This window comes from Bufo bufo, chromosome 4 (assembly GCF_905171765.1).
Source record: "Bufo bufo chromosome 4, aBufBuf1.1, whole genome shotgun sequence".
Lineage (NCBI taxonomy): Eukaryota > Metazoa > Chordata > Amphibia > Anura > Bufonidae > Bufo > Bufo bufo.
Genome location: NC_053392.1, coordinates 241043564 through 241062503, shown reverse-complemented (window position 1 = coordinate 241062503; position 18940 = coordinate 241043564). Strand labels below are relative to the sequence as shown.

The 18940-nt window shown below is 45.6% G+C and overlaps 1 protein-coding gene across 3 annotated transcripts in view; it reads right to left on the bottom strand.

The window, feature by feature from the left end:
• Positions 1 to 18940, bottom strand: part of TNK2 (tyrosine kinase non receptor 2) — a 243409-nt gene that overhangs the window by 166738 nt on the left and 57731 nt on the right. For 2 of the 3 annotated variants that reach the window (XM_040428413.1, XM_040428412.1), the window contains exon 2: positions 4460 to 4719. The gene's annotated coding sequence lies outside the window, so the exon portion shown is untranslated. Of the gene's footprint in view, positions 1 to 4459; positions 4720 to 10959; positions 10980 to 18940 lie in introns of those variants that run through there. The other variant, XM_040428414.1, reaches the window with a different exon arrangement.

Genomic DNA, 18940 nt, shown 5'->3' with positions numbered 1-18940 from the left:
TTATACATGTAAATTCCTGCTCATTCTGGGCTTTGACGTCAAGGAGGCGGTCCTATCAGTGACTGACAGCTATCTCTGTATACACAGTCATGGAGGCGGTCCTATCAGTGACTGGCAGCTATCTCTGCATACACAGTCATGGAGGCGGTCCTATCAGTGACTGACAGCTATCGCTGTATACACAGTCATGGAGGCGGTCCTATCAGTGACTGACAGCTATCTCTGTATACACAGTCATGGAGGCGGTCCTATCAGTGACTGGCAGCTATCTCTGCATACACAGTCATGGAGGCGGTCCTATCAGTGACTGACCGCTATCTCTGTATACACAGTCATGGAGGCGGTCATATCACTGACTGACCGCTATCTCTGTATACACAGTCATGGAGGCGGTCCTATCAGTGACTGACCGCTATCTCTGTATACACAGTCATGGAGGCGGTCCTATCAGTGACTGACCGCTATCTCTGTATACACAGTCATGGAGGCGGTCCTATCAGTGACTGACCGCTATCTCTGTATACACAGTCATGGAGGCGGTCCTATCACTGACTGACAGCTATCTCTGTATACACAGTCATGGAGGCGGTCCTATCAGTGACTGACAGCTATCTCTGTATACACAGTCATGGAGGCGGTCCTATCAGTGACTGACAGCTATCTCTGTATACACAGTCATGGAGGTGGTCCTATCAGTGACTGACAGCTATCGCTGTATACACAGTCATGGAGGCGGTCCTATCAGTGACTGGCAGCTATCTCTGTATACACAGTCATGGAGGCGGTCCTATCAGTGACTGGCAGCTATCTCTGTATACACAGTCATGGAGGCGGTCCTATCACTGACTGACAGCTATCTCTGTATACACAGTCATGGAGGCGGTCCTATCAGTGACTGGCAGCTATCTCTGTATACACGGTCATGGAGGCGGTCCTATCACTGACTGACAGCTATCTCTGTATACACAGTCATGGAGGCGGTCCTATCAGTGACTGGCAGCTATCTCTGTATACACAGTCATGGAGGCGGCCCTATCAGTGACTGGCAGCTATCTCTGTATACACAGTCATGGAGGCGGTCCTATCAGTGACTGGCAGCTATCTCTGTATACACAGTCATGGAGGCGGTCCTATCAGTGACTGACCGCTATCTCTGTATACACAGTCATGGAGGCGGTCCTATCAGTGACTGGCCGCTATCTCTGTATACACAGTCATGGAGGCGGTCCTATCAGTGACTGGCAGCTATCTCTGTATACACAGTCATGGAGGCAGTCCTATCAGTGACTGACCGCTATCTCTGTATACACAGTCATGGAGGCGGTCCTATCAGTGACTGACAGCTATCTCTGTATACACAGTCATGGAGGCGGTCCTATCAGTGACTGGCAGCCATCTCTGTATACACAGTCATGGAGGCGGTCCTATCAGTGACTGGCAGCCATCTCTGTATACACAGTCATGGAGGCAGTCCTATCAGTGACTGGCAGCTATCTCTGTATACACAGTCATGGAGGCGGTCCTATCAGTGACTGACAGCTATCTCTGTATACACAGTCATGGAGCCGGTCCTATCAGTGACTGGCAGCTATCTCTGTATACACAGTCATGGAGGCGGTCCTATCAGTGACTGACAGCTATCTCTGTATACACAGTCATGGAGGCGGTCCTATCAGTGACTGACAGCTATCTCTGTATACACAGTCATTGAGGAGGTCCTATCAGTGATTGACAGCTATCTCTGTATACACAGTCATGGAGGTGGTCCTATCAGTGACTGACAGCTATCTCTGTATACACTAGGGCTGCACGATATGGGAATTTTCTGCGATTGCGATTAGGGCCCTAAAAATTGCGATAACGATGTGCGATGCGATATTTTAAGGGAATTGTGCTAGAGGTCTATTTGCTTGGATTTTCCCATATGAGCCGCTGACGCGGCTGGGTATGACATAGTTATGGGGGATCTGTGGATGACGCTGTGTTGTGGGGGATCTGTGGATGACGCTGTGTTGTGGGGGATCTGTGGATGATGCTGTGTTGTGGGGGATCTGTGGAGGATGCTGTTATGTGGGGGATCTGTGGATGATGCTGTTATGTGGGGGATCTGTGGATGACGCTGTTATGTGGGGGATCTGTGGATGACGCTGTTATGTGGGGGATCTGGGGATGACGCTGTTATGTGGGGTATCTGTGGAGGACGCTGTTTTGTGGGGGATCTGTGGAGGACACTGTTATGTGGGGGATCTGTGAAGGACGCTGTTATGTGGGGGATCTGTGGATGACGCTGTTATGTGGGGGATCTGTGGATGATGCTGTTATGTGGGGGATCTGTGGATGATGCTGTTATGTGGGGGATCTGTGGATGACGCTGTTATGTGGGGGATCTGTGTATGACGCTGTTATGTGGTGGATCTGTGGAGGACGCCGTTATGTGGTGGATCTGTGGAGGACGCCGTTATGGGGGATCTGTGGAGGACGCTGTTATGGGGGATCTGTGGAGGACGCTGTTATGGGGGATCTGTGGAGTGCGATGTTATGGGGGATCTGTGGAGGACGCTGTTATGTGGGGGATCTGTGGAGGACGCTGTTATGGGGGATCTGTGGAGGACGCTGTTATGGGGGATCTGTGGAGGACACTTATGGGGACCTGTGGATGGCACTGTTATGGGGGATCTGTGGAGGGCACTGTTATGGGGGATGTGTGCTATGACACATAGGGCCATGAGGGGGGCCAGCATAAGACATATAGCATCTTATGCTGGTTCCCCTCATGGCCCTATGTGTCCCCTCATGTGTCCTAAACTGCGCACATAACTGGCTTTGTGTTAAGTATTTTACTAGTGTGTGAAACAATCTCTCTCCTATTGATAACAGGTCCAGCCTCTGTTACTCACTGTCACTATGAATGCACTGCAGCTAACGGCAGCGAGCGGAGCGGCCGGCGCGTGACTGACTTCACTTAGTAACGCTCCTCCCACTTCAGGAAGCAGGAGCGTTACTAAGTGACGTCAGTCACGCGCCGGCCGCTCCGCTCGCTGCCGTTAGCTGCAGTGCATTGCATTCATCGTGAAAGTGAGTACAGAGGCTGAACCTGTTATCAAAAGGAGAGAGATTGTTTCACACACTAGTAAAATACTTTACACGCAAAGCCAGTTATGTGCGCGGGGCCCCTTCATATATAATCGCGGCATTTTCGGGTCGGCCAAATCGCCATATCGCATTTGCCGATTATCGTGATTCGATTATTTTTTAGATTTATCGTGCAGCCCTAGTAATACACAGTCATGGAGGCGGTCCTATCAGTGACTGGCAGCCATCTCTGTATACACAGTCATGGAGGGAAGGCTGTCAGTCACTGATAGGACCGGCTCCTTGTCTACAAAGCTCAGAATGAGCAGGAATTTAAATAAATGAAATACAAGTTTTACTGAATCTTTTCCCATAAAACTACCGTATATCTCATTCTGCTCAGCTCCTCCTGCTCTATAACCTGCTACCTTCAGGTTAGACACCATGTTCAATGTGACAGGTTCCCTTTAACAACAATGATATATGGAAGGAAACTGATGATACATAGATTAGATAGATAGATAGATAGATAGATAGATAGATAGATAGATAGATAGATAGATAGATAGATATCCTGAATCCAAGTCTCACATAAGGACTCTGTGGGGAAAATAGCATTGCCGTTTTGGTGTAAAATCATATTGAGTGATGTCTGACATACCTTTAAAATGTCAGCCAGATCATTATCTAAAAGCAACAACTCTTTAAAACAGGTTTTACTGCTACTCCAGCTCTGTCCTGTTGCACGTGAGCTTCACGGTTGTAAGACAAGCTTTTGTCTTCAGACACTGATAAATATGTTTCTTAGCCATTTCCTACTCCTCTCACCCCTTTCAGAAGACTCCAATTTCCGTGATCCATTACCAGTTTCGAATGACAGCACCTTGGTAAATGAGCCCCCATACTGTTGACTTAGGACAATCTAAAAAGACCCCAAGGATAAACTATAATAATATAGCAGCACCATTTTTTGTGGAAATTTAAATTTTTTCTAAAACAGTTTTTCCTCAGATTAAGGCCTCATGCACACGACCGTTGTTTTGGTCCGCATCCAAGCCGTAGTTTTTGCAGCTTAGATGCGGATCCATTCACTTCAATGGGGCCGCAAAAGATGCGGACAGAACTCCGTGTGCTGTCCGCATCCATTGCTTTGTTCCGTGGTCCGCAAAAAATATATAACCTGTCTTATTCTTGTTTGTTTTACGGACAAGAATAGGCAGTTATATCAATGGCTGTCCCTGCCGTTCCGCAAATTTCGGAACGCACACAGACGCCATCCGTGTTTTGCGGATCCACGATTTGCGGACTGCAAAACACACAACAGTCGTGTGCATGAGGCCTAAATTTGTAATGCCAGCATCTTCATAATGACATCAAACAGGCTTACCCCAAAATCGGTCCCGGCTGTCTGTACACCGCACTGCTGATTACCAGTGTCCTCTCACAGAATCCAGTGTATGTAGTCTGCATCGACGCTATATCTATTCTGCATTTCATTGAATTGGCTGTAGGCTCCTTTGGCAGGAGCTTCAGTCTTTTTTCAATGGATCAAGCATTTGCAGGACACCTTAGGTAATAATCTTCTAAGCCATATTTGATGCAGTGCTGAAATCTTCAAGACTTGACTTCTATTACAAGGAAGGACACCTAGAAGGTAAAATGAATACTTAGACAAGGTCGTTGTTATAATTCACAACCTATAATTCAGCTGAGCACAGAAAACATTTACCAAGCATATAAACTACATTCATCACTTTGATATGAGGATGTATGACAATGTCTAGTGGTTACAGGTTAATAGTCATGATGTGTGTTTAGATCACTCCCTTCACACAATCCACCAACTTCCCTCCCATCCTGTATTTACATTGGTAGCTCCTCACTTTAGTTTCTGATGTAGGGACCCAGCCTGAAACTGACACACTCTATATAAAATCAGAGCCAAACACAAACAAATAAGCTTACTTTGTGGCAGAATTTTAAGCCAAAATCTTGGCATATGCTTCGAAATTTTAAGCCACACCTGCTTTCAAACAAGCCATGCTCCTTTGTCTGGCAAGCAAAAAATAATAATTGTCGTGCAAACCATGTACGAGAGTTTTTTGGGCACAAATTGTGCCACAATACTTCTTCAATGAGGTTTGAAAGCACCAAACAAAAATGGCAGAGGAAGCAGAAGTAAAGAGAAAATGTGGGAAAAAAGAAAAACATCAGAAAATTCAACAAAGCTACATATAATTTTAGTGCAGAAAACGACCTTGCATTTACAGCAACCTGAAAGGAGTTGTAGAAGAAGGTCCAGCTTGCCAAATCCATAAAAGTAGAAAATTTTTATTGGATCATCTACATATCCAACACATTTCAGATCTGTACAGAATGATCCTTCCTCGTGGTAGTGCTATGAGGAGGTATCATTCTATCTAGATCCAAAACGTGCTGACAATGTAGATGGCATGAAAAAGGATTGTTCTCTATAGATCTGAAATGCATTGGACGTGCTACGCAGACAGATCATAGTTTTACTGCGGGTTTGCAGATTGTACCCTCCTTTAAGTATCTGGGTATCCAAGTATCGGTGGATCCTCGGGATTTTATCCGTTTGAATTTGTTACCGCTATTGGATAAATTCAGACGGAAGATCCAAGTGTGTATTAGACTCCCCTTGTCACTTATCGGTCGCATCAACTTGTTAAAAATGATCCTTATGCCACAGCTATTGTACATTTTACATAACTCCCCGTCCTGGATCCCCTTACGAATATTTCATTGTATTAATGCAATATTCTGAGACCTCATCTGCAAGAAAAAAAACACCCCAAATTAAACTTGCGGTGCTGTGTAGATCCAAAACCCAGAGGGGGTTGAGTGTCCCTGACCCACGGATGTATTATATAGCGGCCCAATTACAGCATCTTCGGGGATGGGGAGAGGCAGATAAGCTGAGCAATGCTGGGCGAGTTGTGCAGCAGCTTATCCATACTAAGAATGTAATGGCAGCTTTGGAGGGCGGAGTTTTTTACGACAAGGTTAGGCAATATGGTATCCTACGAGGTATTGGAGGATTTCCCAGTGGTAGCGGTAAGTGAGGCCCACAGAGTCTCACAATTCCTATTACTGCATAGAGTGTACAGAACTCCAGTCTTATTACACAAAATGGGGTATAGGACGGACGATACTTGCCCTAGATGTGGCGCACATAATGCTAATTTAATTCACTTAATGTGGAAATGCCCAAGGCTGCGAAGATATTGGTCTGATGTGGGGAGCAAAGTCTGTAATGTGTTTGATGTAACTATTGATCTAACTCCTACAATCTGTATTCTGGGATATACCAAGGAGATACCTGTTACCCCTGAGCTTAGAATAACGATCACAAGAATCCTTTACCAGGCAAGGAAGCTAATTGCGTATCACTGGATTGCCTCTATCCCCCCGGCTATCCAGAACTTAGTGGAAAAGGTTCATATGCTAGTAAGACTAGAGAGATACGTATACCAAAAGCGAAGGAGTAATAAGAAATTCGGAAAAAATATGGTCCCTTTGGAAAATTACATTATAATGTTGTGGTTTAATGTAGTAGACTTGTTGCTTTGAATGGTGATGGGAATGTATTGCATGATGGTCTGTGAGTAAGGCTGGGAGATAGTTGGCGTGGATGCTGGATTTGCATGTGGAAAATGGAGAACCAATGGGAAATCGAGCAATGGCTTATCCTGAAGATCTTCTGGGACTATGGTTCTTGGAGTACTACGAAGCCACCATCGAAGCCTCTCCTATGGACTTTCTTACAACCGCGAACCCGGGACTCAGGGTGTGGGGAGGGGGGGAGGGTTTATGTTTTCCCCTTTTTGGGTTGTTTCATAAAATCTTATTGAAAATCAATAAAAAAGATTTGATTTAAAAAAAAAAAAGAAATGCATTGGACATGTAGATGTGTGCATTACCTGATCTTAGATGATCCAAAAAAGAGTTTCTACTTTTATGGATTTGGCATGGTGGACCTCCTTCTACTACTATTCATTGGTCATGTGGTGCTCATGCACGTCCACGCTTTCTAACTAAACCACAGATGAGCTGTTAACTTATTCCTAACATTATAGTGGTTTGCTCGAGATTTTTATATTGATGGCTTATCCTCAGGATAGGTCATCAATATCTGATCAGCGAGGGTCTGACTACTGGGTATCACGTCTGATATGGCAGGTAACAGACGTGCGGTGCAGAGAGGAGGGAAGGAGAGTACCCGTTCACTAGGGAGAGGGAGGAGAGGTGACCCCTAACTCACCTAGCACTGGCACCTGGCTGCCCTGACGTCCCTAGACGGGTTGCTAACCCGTACGCCAATCACGTGCCTCATCCCTGGCTTACCGTGAAATAATCCCTGGGTAGTGAGTAGGGCAGTGGGAGCACTAGTTCTCACCACTGACACCTAGGGTAACAACAGGGAAAGGACAAACAACACAAACAATCCCCAAAGAGAGACAACAAACAGGAGTGAACTGGAGATCCAACAGCTCCAGTTTCAACAGCACAGCAACTACAACTCCACCAGAGGTCAGAATAGAAGATCTGGAAAGAAGGTCTATATCTGGCAACAATGGAAGCAGAAAGGGAGAATATATAGTAGCTGGGAGTGGCTGACAGAGAACAGCTGAAAGGAAAAGCTACAGCTTCCTAAATGGGACAAAAAGGATCGCAAACCTAAGCAGGAAAACCTGGACCGGAATCCATTCCCATCACTAGGTCACTTGAAACCGAGTGAGTAGCCACCCGCTGCGACCTTCTGACCCCAGGCACAACAGGGTCACTGATAGGTCGTGACACCCTTGTGACACTGGGAGCCCCACAGACCAACTGTCTGAAGAGGCTGCTGCGCTACAGTGAGTGCTGTATCTGGAGCCATGCTGACTGCAGTGCATCCCACAGCTCCTGGAGGGTGCAAGGGGGAGGATTCATCGAGCAAACACAACTATCAAGGTGGTCCCACAGATGCTCTACTGGGTTCAAGTCGGGGAAATTAGGGGGCCAGGGTAGTATTTGAAGTCTTGGTCATGCTCCTCCAACCAATGTCAGACATTTCTAGTCATGTAACATGTTGCATTGTCTTGCTGGAATATCCTATCTGCCCCAGGGAAGACAATCAGCATGTTTGGGTGTATGTGATCTGCAAGGGCAGATTAATACCTAATTCAGAGAATGCCTTCCACATGGATAGTGGGCCCAGAGAATGCCACAAAAATATTCCCCAGACCATAACGCTGCCACCACCTGCTTGTGTTCCTCCAGCAATGGTTCTATCCTGACACACTAAAGTCCATCCATTCAATGCAGCAGAAAATGTGACTCACCGGAAAATGTGATTTGACCATGTTTCACATATAAAATGGATTTGTCATAATCTTTTTTTAAATACAAACGTCCAGTTGTGAGGTGTAAAAACATCAGTATCTATAGGTAATAATACCTAGTATTTACGTTCCGCAGCTTGCTGCTTCTTAGGCTGGGTTCACACGAGCGTGTCCGGATTAGTTCCGGATGCGTCCCGGTGTGTTGCGGCAAACCCGCGCGAGTAGGAATGCAATTGCAGTCAGTTTTGACTGCGATTGCGTTCCGATGTTCAGTTTTTATCACGCGGGTGCAATGTGTTTTGTACGCGCGTGATAAAAAACTGACTGTGGTACCCAGACCCAAACTTCTTCACAGAAGTCCAGGTTTGGGTTCGGTGTTGTGTAGATGCTATTATTTCCCCTTATAACATGGTTATAAGGGAAAATAATAGCATTCTGAAAACAGAATGCTTAGTAGGTGATCAATTGAGGGTTAAAAAAAATAAAAAAAATTAACTCACCTTCTCCTCTTGTTCGCGTAGGTCCCGGTCTCTTCTTTACTTCTTTAAAGATGAACTATGGGCTAAAGGACCTTTGGTTCGTCAGATCACATGCTCCAATCACATGGTCCATCACATTAGAGTTGTGATCTTGATTCCCTAATTAGCATTTATCATTGTAGCAATGAAGGCAGGAAATCATTTTAGGATGTATTGTTCTCTACTATATAAGGCACAGTAAAATGAATAAGGAACTAAGATCAAGATTCAGTCGGTGCGTTAACAATGGTGATTTCTGCAAGTAACACAAGTCCCAATGACTGGTGAGATGGTTCATGCCAAGCTATGACTGTGCTTACATGCCTCATCATACACAATGACATGGTGTAACTGGAAATAAAGAGCCCCTCAGTATCCCATCACATATGCTGATTTTACTGTAGTCATTCTTCTATTACAGTTTAGTGTACACTACACACTTATGGAGGAGGCGGCAGACAAGGCTCTACTGTACAAAGGACAACACAGAAAGAAGGTGTCTTTACATTAAGTTTGGTGAGGATGTGACTGATGCAGGATTCCTCAGAGAATCCCAGCCATTGTTACTTCTAATAAAAGGACATTGAATACTGCAGCTGTACAGCTCATGTCATGGAAGCTGCACAAAGCAATCAGTCACTGGGACCAATCAAGATCATGTATTCTAGAAAGTGCAGAGATTTTGTGCTTTTTATTAGCAAAACCACACATAAAAAAATAGCTCAAAATGCCATAGAAGCTGAAAGAATATGTCTGCAATAATTGTGATGACACAATACAGCAAAATGGGAAAGCTGTTAGGGACTGGAGATGACATACAGTATCTCACAAAAGTGAGTACATCCCTCACATTTTTATTTTATTACTAGCAGAAGGACCCGGCTTGGCACGGGTATATTTCATCTATTTAATTTAATGTTTGTGTGTGTCGTTAAAAGATATCAAAAGTATTCACTATTAACACTAACCCCCCCCCCCCCCCCACAATGCCCCGCCTCCTTAAAATGGGACCTCCACACCAGCCCACCCCCTTAACTTTGACCTTCACAGCAGCCTGCCCCTTTAACAGTTAGTTCCACAGCAGCCTGCCCCTTTAACAGTTAGTTCCACAGCAGCCTGCCCCTTAACAGTAACCTCCACAGGGGCCCACCCCCAAAACAGTGACCTTTACAGCACCTGCCCCTTAACACTGACCATAGGTTACAGTCCCATTTACTGTGATCTCCACCATTCCCGGCCCCCTTAACAGAGACCTCCACAGCAACTGCTCCTTTAACAGTGACTGCCACAGTACCCCGCTCCCTTAACAGTGACCTCACAGTACCCGCTGCCTTAACAGTGACCTCACAGTATCCCGCTGCCCCTTTAATAGTGGCCTCCACAGTTCCCTCCTCCTTTAACAGTGACCTCCACAGTGCCCACCCCTTTAACAGTGACTTCCACAGCGGCCTGCCCCCTTAACAGTAACATTCACAGCGCCCTCCCCTTTAACAGTGACCTCCACAGTGGCTGCCCCTTTATTAGTGACCTCCACAGTACCCCATCTCCTTAACAGTGATTTTAACAATAACCTGCCATCTTAACAGTGACCTCCACAGCAGCTGCCCCTTTAATAGTGACCTCCACAGTCCCCCGCCCCCTTAACAGAAACCTCCACAGCACCTGCCCCTTTAACAGTGATCTCCACAGCGGCCAGACCTTTTTTTGTGACCTCCACAGTACCCAGTCTCGTTAACAGTGACTTCCACAATAACTCGCCCCCTTCCAGTGACCTCCACAGAGCTTTGTTCCCTTAAAATGTGACCTCCACAACACCCCGACCCTTAACACTGACCTCCATAGCGGATCGTCCCATTAACTGTGACCTCCACCTTTCCCTGTCCCCTTAACAGAAACCTTCACAGCGCTGCTCGCCCCCTTATCAGAGACCTCCACAGCGGCGCCCCTTTATTAGTGACCTCCACAACAGTACTCCATCTTCTTAACAGTGATTTCCACAGCAATCTGCTCCTAACACTGACCTTCATAGCGGACTGTCCATTTAACCATGACCTCCACAGCAGCCTGCCCCCTTAACTGTGACCTCCACAGCACTCTGTTCCCTTAACAGTGTCATCCACAGCGCCCTGCCCCTTTAAAGCTGATCTACAGCAGTGAAGAAAAATGGCTGGGTTGTTATGGTGTAAAACTGTGTGTATGTGGAGACTAAGGGCCTGCAATCTTCTACTGACTGAAGATATGACACATTATTACAACACGCAGCCATTAATGTCTAAACGGCTGGCAACAAAAGTGAGTACACCCCTAAGTGAAAATGGCCAAAGTGTACCCAAAATGTCAATATTTTGTGTGGCCACCATTATTTTCCAGCACTGCTACTGGAATCCTTTTCCACTCCTCAATGACGACATCATGGAGCTAGTGGATGCTAGAGACCTTGCGCTCCTCCACCTTCCGTTTGAGGATTCCCCACAGATGCTCAATAGGGTTTAGGTCTGGAGACATGCTTGGCCAGTCCAGCACCTTTACCCTCAGTTTCTTTAGCAAAGCAGTAGTCGTCTTGGAGGTGTGTTTGGGGTCATTATCGTGTTGGAATACTGCCCTGCGGCCCAGTTTCCGAAGGGAGGGGAACATGCTCTGCTTCAGTATGTCACAGTACATTTTGGTGTTCATGGTTCCCTCAATGAACTGTAGCTATCCACAGCCGGCAGCACTTATGCAGCCCTAAACCATGACACTCCCACCACCATGCTTGAATGTAGGCAAGACACACTTGTCTTTGTACTCCTCACCTGGTTGCCGCCACAGACGCTTAACACATCTGAACCAAATAAGTTTATCTTGGTCTCATCAGACCACAGGACATGGTTCTAGTAATCCTGCTTGTCTTCAGCAAACTTTTTGCGGGCTTTCTTGTGCATCATCTTTAGAAGAGGCTTCCTATTGGGATGACAGCCATGCAGACCAATTTGATGCAGTGTGGGAAAATTGGCTGAGCACTGACAGGCTGACTCCACACCGCTTTAACCTCTGTAGAAATGCTGGCAGCACTCTTACGTCTATTTTGAAAAGACAACGTCTGGATATGACGCTGAGTACTTACACTCCACTTCTTTGGTCGACCATGGCGAGGCCAGTTCTAAGTGGAACCTGTCTTGTTAATCCGCTGTATGGTCTTGGCCACCGTGCTGCAGCTCAGTTTGAGGGTGCTGGATATCTTCTTATAGCCTAGGAGGCCATCTTTATGTAGAGCAACAATTCTTTTTTTCAAATCCTCAGAGAGTTCTTTGCCATGAGGTGCCATGGTAAACTTCCAGTGACCAGTATAAGGGAGTGTGAGAGCGATAATACCAAATTTAACACACCTGCTCCCCATTCACACCCGAGAACTTGTAACCCTAACAGTCACATGATACTGGGGAGGGAAAATGGCTAATTGGGTACACTTTGGCCATTTTCACTTAGGAGTGTACTCACTTTTGCGGTTTAGACATTAATGGCTGTGTGTTGAGTTAATTTTGAGGGCACACCAAATTTACACTGTTATACAAGCTGTACACTGGTTACTTTACATTGTATCAAAGGCGTCAGATCTTCAGTGTTGTCCCATGAAAAGATAGAATAAAATATTTACAAAAATGTGAGGAGTGTACTCACTTTTGTGAGATACTGTATATGAGTATTATGACAAATATAAAGCTTTGTCCATTAGCCTTAGACCATACATGTACAAAGCTGCAAGGTGGTTGTTATTGCACAGACCATACATGTATGATCTTGTGATGGTGTAGGCTCTGTAGCTGTGTCTGCAGCACCACTTGTGGGTGTCAACTGCACTATATGGTAGGCACCCAGGTGCCACTGCCTGGATCGAAGATTCCAGCACTGTAACCCATTACACGCCACTGTCAATGCTGACTACAGTATCTGGGTGGTTAGATAGAGGGAGGGGTCCCACCCCATCGCAGGCAACCCATTGCAAGGCTCTGTGTGGCCACTCAAGTTCTTCCACACCAAATTCATCCAACCACGCCTGGACCTTATGGACCTTGCTTTGTGCACTGGGGCAGTCATGCTGGAACATAAAAAGGCCTTCCCCAAACTCTTCCCACAAAGTTGAAAGTATACGATTATCCAAAATGTCTTAGCATGCTGGAGCATTAAGATTTCCCTTCACTAAAACTAAGAGGTCTAAGCCAACCGCTAATAAACAACCCCATTGCATTATCCCTCCTCCATCACACTTTACAGTTTGCAGAATTCAGTGAGGCAGGTAACGTTCTCTTGGCATTCACCAAACCCAGACTCATCTATCAGACTGCCAGGTAGAGAAGTGCTCCAGTGTGCTTTACACAACTCCATCCGATGGTTGGCATTGTGCTTGGTGATATAAGGCTTGCTTGCAGCTTGCATGGGAAATCCAAGGCGCCCGGGGCACAGTTTTTGTGTTAATGCCCGAGGAGGTTTGGAACTATGCAGTTTTTGAGTCAGTAGATCGTTGGTGACTTTTATGCACTATGCACCTCAGCACTCAGAAACCCCGCTCTGTAACTTTAGGGTACTTTCACACTTGCGTTAGAGGATTCCGGCAGGCAGTTCCGTCGCCGGAACTACCTCCCGGATCCGTCAATCTGTATGCAAACGGACAGCATTTGTAGACGGATCCGTCTCACAAATGCATTGCAAGAACTGATCCGTTTCTATTTTTTTCACATTTTTAAATAATAGAATAGCGGAGCCATCAGTGCGGCAATTTTAACGGCGGATACGGCACTAATACATTTCAATGTAAATTAATGCCGGATCCGGCATTCTGGCATGTGTTCCAGAACTGTGGAAGGAGATAATACCGCAGCATGCTGTGGTATTTCCTCCGTCCAAAACTCTATTCAGTGACTGAACTGAAGACATCCTGATGCATCGTGAACGGATTACTCTCCATTCAGAATGCATGGGGATATACCTTATCAGTTATTTTCCGGTATTGAGCCCCTAGGACGGAACTCAATGCCGGAAAAGAAAAACGCTAGTGTGAAAGTTACCTAACATGGTCTGCAGCCTGAGTTGCTGTGGTTCCTAAATGCTTTTTCTTTCCCATAATACTACTCACAGTTGAATGCAGAATATCTAGGAAGGAAGAAATTACAATGGTGGCAACCTACCATGTTTAAAATCAATTAGATCTACTTTCAATAAAATGTTCTATTGAAAGTGGCTCCCCGTGAGTCAAGATCTGACTTTCTAACAAAGCCTTGGGATTTGACAAGGGAATATAGCCAAGCCAAATATCCATGTGTAGACAGCTGTTTCAGGGTGCTTTCCCCTCATCAGTATGGAGTAGGATTCTGTCTGGCTCAGTGCAATGCCTTGGAAGTGGTTGTTGGTAGAACCTCTGCACAGACAGATCTAATTAGAATGGCTCGTAGTGATCCATTCTGTAATGCATATTAAATTGTATGTCACATCCCAAGCCTGGAGTGGCAAACAGTGTCTACACAAGTGTCAGAAGGCAACTGCACGACATTGAGATACGAGCCTGGTGTCCAGTTACAGCTGTTCCATAGACCTCGTGCCACTGCTCCCAAAGGCTATCATGGTGCACAGCAACACAGCAATGGAGGCTGGAATGGAGGTCTAACCTCCTCAGTAATAAACCCTGCTTTTGCCTCAGATGCAATGATAGTTGGAGATTGGTCTGGAGACTACGTAGACAATGCCTTCACACGGGAACGTCACACTGGTCCTACTCCTGAGATTATGGTGTGGGACGTCACACCAGTCCTACTTCCATGATTATGGTGTGGTGGCATAATGTATAGTAGCCGGACCCCTCTAGTCTTCATTTCAGATATAACAGCTTAGCATTACATTGATTTGGTCGTGGAACCAATGGTACGGTCATTTTTCCATATTGTCCAAGAAGCCTTTTTTCAACAGGACAATCCCAGCCCATAATTAGCTTGTGCTACCTGTGAGCAGCCTACATGACCTAAATGTGCAATCTAGGCGTGCAGTGTCTCCAGACTTGTCTACCATTGAGTATATCTGGGATGTCCTGTGTCGGAAATTACAAAGGGAACTGCGAGCAGCAGATCTCGATGCTTTTTATATCCATATGCATTCATCATGGCAGAAAAATCCTCTAAACATTAATAACCTCACTGATAGCATGGCGTGTAAGTGGGTATATGTCTGTGAATTGTGCAAATACACAATGCTGAATAAATAGAGATATTTAGAATATTTTGTATTCATTTTTTTATCATTTGCATATCATTAACATGTCTATCGATCCAGTGTTTTCCATAATTCTTCAACTTTTCCTTCTTGGTGTTGCAATTTCAAAGCTGAGGAGGGTATTACAGAGATATACACAACATTATAGTATTAGTTTTCTGGATGCAGGGTGGACTAAAATAAGAGCAGAGTAGGGTCACCTTGTTGTGATGGATGGAAACAAGTCTTAAAAGGGGTTTTCCAAGATTTTGATAAGTGAATGGGGCTGAGTGCGATACCAAGCACAGCGGCTATACAATGTACGACACTGTGCTTGGTAAGCATGGAGAAGGCCGCAGCGCTCACAGGTGCACCAATGCCTTCTAAAACAGCTGATCGGCAGGGGTGCCAGGTGCCAGACCCCCACCTATCACATACTGATGACCTAGCCAGGGGTAGGTCATGAGTATCAAAATCTCAGAAAACGCCTTTAAGTTATCCCCTATCCTGATCCTAGCTGATTGCTGTGGCCCCCACCAATCTCATTCCCTTTAATAAAAGTTGTAATCTATATATTGCTGTTCCATTGTGTTTTTGCTTATGAATTGTATCCTTACAGTTTCCTCCACACTTCCTCTGCATGTGACTCTGTAAAGTTAGTCATCTGTCCGGCAGTAGTTCCGAATAATCATGGGCATTTACGAGAAAGAAGGCATGCAATGCACTAGCAGCACATCTGAGAAATATCCTGCTACATCATCAGGATTACGGCTTTTATAGCCTTAGCTCTTAATGATCACATGATGTCACATAAGTCATAGTATCACTAAGTTTTTAATTCCATGAATAAATAATGCATTTGTTTGCTAAATCAGGCAAAACATTTGTCAGTTAGAATCATGTTTAGAAATTGCTCTTGTGTCGATCTAGATGTTACATATTTGTGATGGCGCCCCCTGGTGTCCTCTGATTCCTTTTCAGAACATCCAGCTGATGCGTCCTGTGCCAGCAGTCAAACATGTTCAGTAGCTCAGTTCCAATGGCCATGTACAAGCAGTGGTGGACTGTCCAGACTACAGACCAGAAGACGTCTGTGTCCTGCAATGCAGAAGGTGGTGGGGCACGGGGTTCTAGTATTTTTTTTAACTTGAGCATTAACGGCAGCACTATAGGGGGGCATTACTGGGGCCTTATAGGTTGCACTGTATACTGGGAGCACTATAGGGGGCATTAATGGTGTACTATAAGGGGCACTACTGGGGTACTATAGGGGAAAATGGCTGGCAGCCCCAAAGCGGGCATTAGTCAATGGCCACTATTGGGGGGCATTATAGGGGCATTGTTCACTGAGGGCACTAGAGGGAGCACTGCTGGCAGCACTGAAGGGGCAAATAGTCACTGGGGGCACTATGGGGGAATTGTTAATACTGGGGCACTATAGGAGGCATTACTGGTCTGTGGGCAACTGGGGCAATTTTTAATAAAGGGGATGCTATCAGGGGCATTAATGGGGGCATTTGTTAATACTAGGGGTACAATAGGAGAATTTTTAACATAAGTGTACTATAGGAGCACTTTTATTACTAGGGGTATTTTAAGGGACTCTATTATAACTGTTAGTACAACAAGAGGTATTATTACTGTGGGAGGCACTACAAGGACATTAGTAATACAGAGTCACTAAAGGGGATATTATTATTACTGGGGGTACTATTCTGTAGGTGGTATTATTTCTAGGAACATTTTAGGGAACATTATTATTACAAGGGGCACTATATGGGGCATTATTATTACTGGGGAAACTGCAGGGGCATTGTTACTACTGGGGGTACAATTTTGTCTGCAGTATAGTATTTGGAGCATTAAGGAGCACTGTGGGCATAATATTGGGGGTGGCAGCAGTATAAAACAGTTTCAGCACCAGAATGGGAAGTTTGTTTTGAGAAGGTGAGTAGGATGATGAAAAGGTGAGGATTCCAAGATATCTGGGTAAGGCCTCATGCACACGGCCGTTGTTTTGGTCCGCATCCGAGCCGCAGTTTTTGCGGCTCGGATGCGGACTCATTCACTTGAATGGGGCCGCAAAAGATGCAGACAGCACTCCATGTGCTGTCCGCATCCGTTGCTCCGTTCCGTGGCCCCGCAAAAAAAATATAATATGTCCTATTCTTGTCCGCGCTTTGCGGAAAAGAATAGGCAGTTATATTAAAGGCTGTCCGTGCCGTTCCACAAATTGCAGAACGCGCACGGACGCCATCCGTGTTTTGCGGATCCGCGATTTGCGGACCGCAAAACACACCACCAAGAGTACACAAGGGTACTTTCACACTAGCATTTTTCTTTTCCGGCACTGAGTTCCGTCATAGGGGCTCAATACCGAATAGAACTGATTAGCTTTATCCCCATGCATTCTGAATGGAGAGAAATCAGTTCAGGATGCATCAGGATGTCTTCAGTTCAGTCTTTTTGACTGATCAGGACAGAGATAAAACCGCAGCATTCTGCAGTATTATCTCCGTCCAAAATTCCGGATCAGTTGCCGGAATGCCGGATCCGGCATTAATTTACATTGAAATGTATTAGTGCCGAATCCGGCATTAAAAATACCGCAATGCCGGATCCGTCCTTCCGGTCTGCGCATGCGCAGACCAGTAAAAATGTGAAAAAAATAGACACTAATTCGTTTGTCCGTATGACAAACGGATAGACGGATCCGTTCTTGCAATGCATTTGTGAGACGGATCCGCATCTGTCTACAAATGCTGTCTGTTTGCATACAGATTGACGGATCCGGGAGGCAGTTCCGGCGACGGAACTGCTTGCCGGATCACTCTGCCACAAGTGTGAAAGTAGCCTAACAAACTCAGAAAGAGACAAGATGTGGCTGGAGGAGATGTCACTGGATGAAAGAAGTATGTAGTGCTGTATCCTCTTGTATGACCAGGCAGCATGCTGACATAGGGCTGCACCTCACCTCCTCAGCCCCAACTTCATATCTTAATTAGAGATAGCTGGAGGAGGACAGATCATAGGAAGAGGTACTGGCCACCACAGAGAGGAAGCTTCTGGAGAAGTATTTTGTGCTGCTGGGGCGGTATATTTCGTTGCACTGTGGTATTTGGTTCTACTGCGGCAGTATATTGTGCTACACCGTGGCATTTGGTTCTACTGAAGCAGTATATTATGATGCACTGTGGTATTTGGCTCTACTGGGGCAGTATAAAATGCTGCACATTAGTATTTAGTTCTGGTGGGGCAGTATATCATGCCGCACTGGTTTTTGGTCCTGTTGGGGCAGTATATTGTGCTACACTGGTAATTGGTTCTGCTGGGGCAGTATATTGTGCTGCACTGTGGTGTTTGGTTCTACTGGGGCAATATACTGTGCTGCACTGTGGTATTTAAGTCTACTGCTGCTCAAGATGGCTGATGAACAAATTAGATTTGTACAAATTGATTCTCTCATCTCTACCACTAACCTTTCCAAAGTCCTGCCATTCCTATGCCACTTCCCCATTCCCAGCTGAACCGGAAGCGGCATGGTCCTGGCCAGGTATGGGTAGTAACACGGAAGCCGAAGCAGGACTGCAGACAGGTGAGTGGGTTTCTCTTTTTAATTGGGCACAGGTTCCGACTATTTGGGTTGTGCACTCCCAGGCCTGACGACCTCTTTGAGATATGCCTGTTATTTACCAGTATGCATTAGGCAGACCTGAGGATGAATCAAAATAATACCAGGGGAACCACAAAAAGTATGTAACAGCAATATCTAGACAAAGGAACATC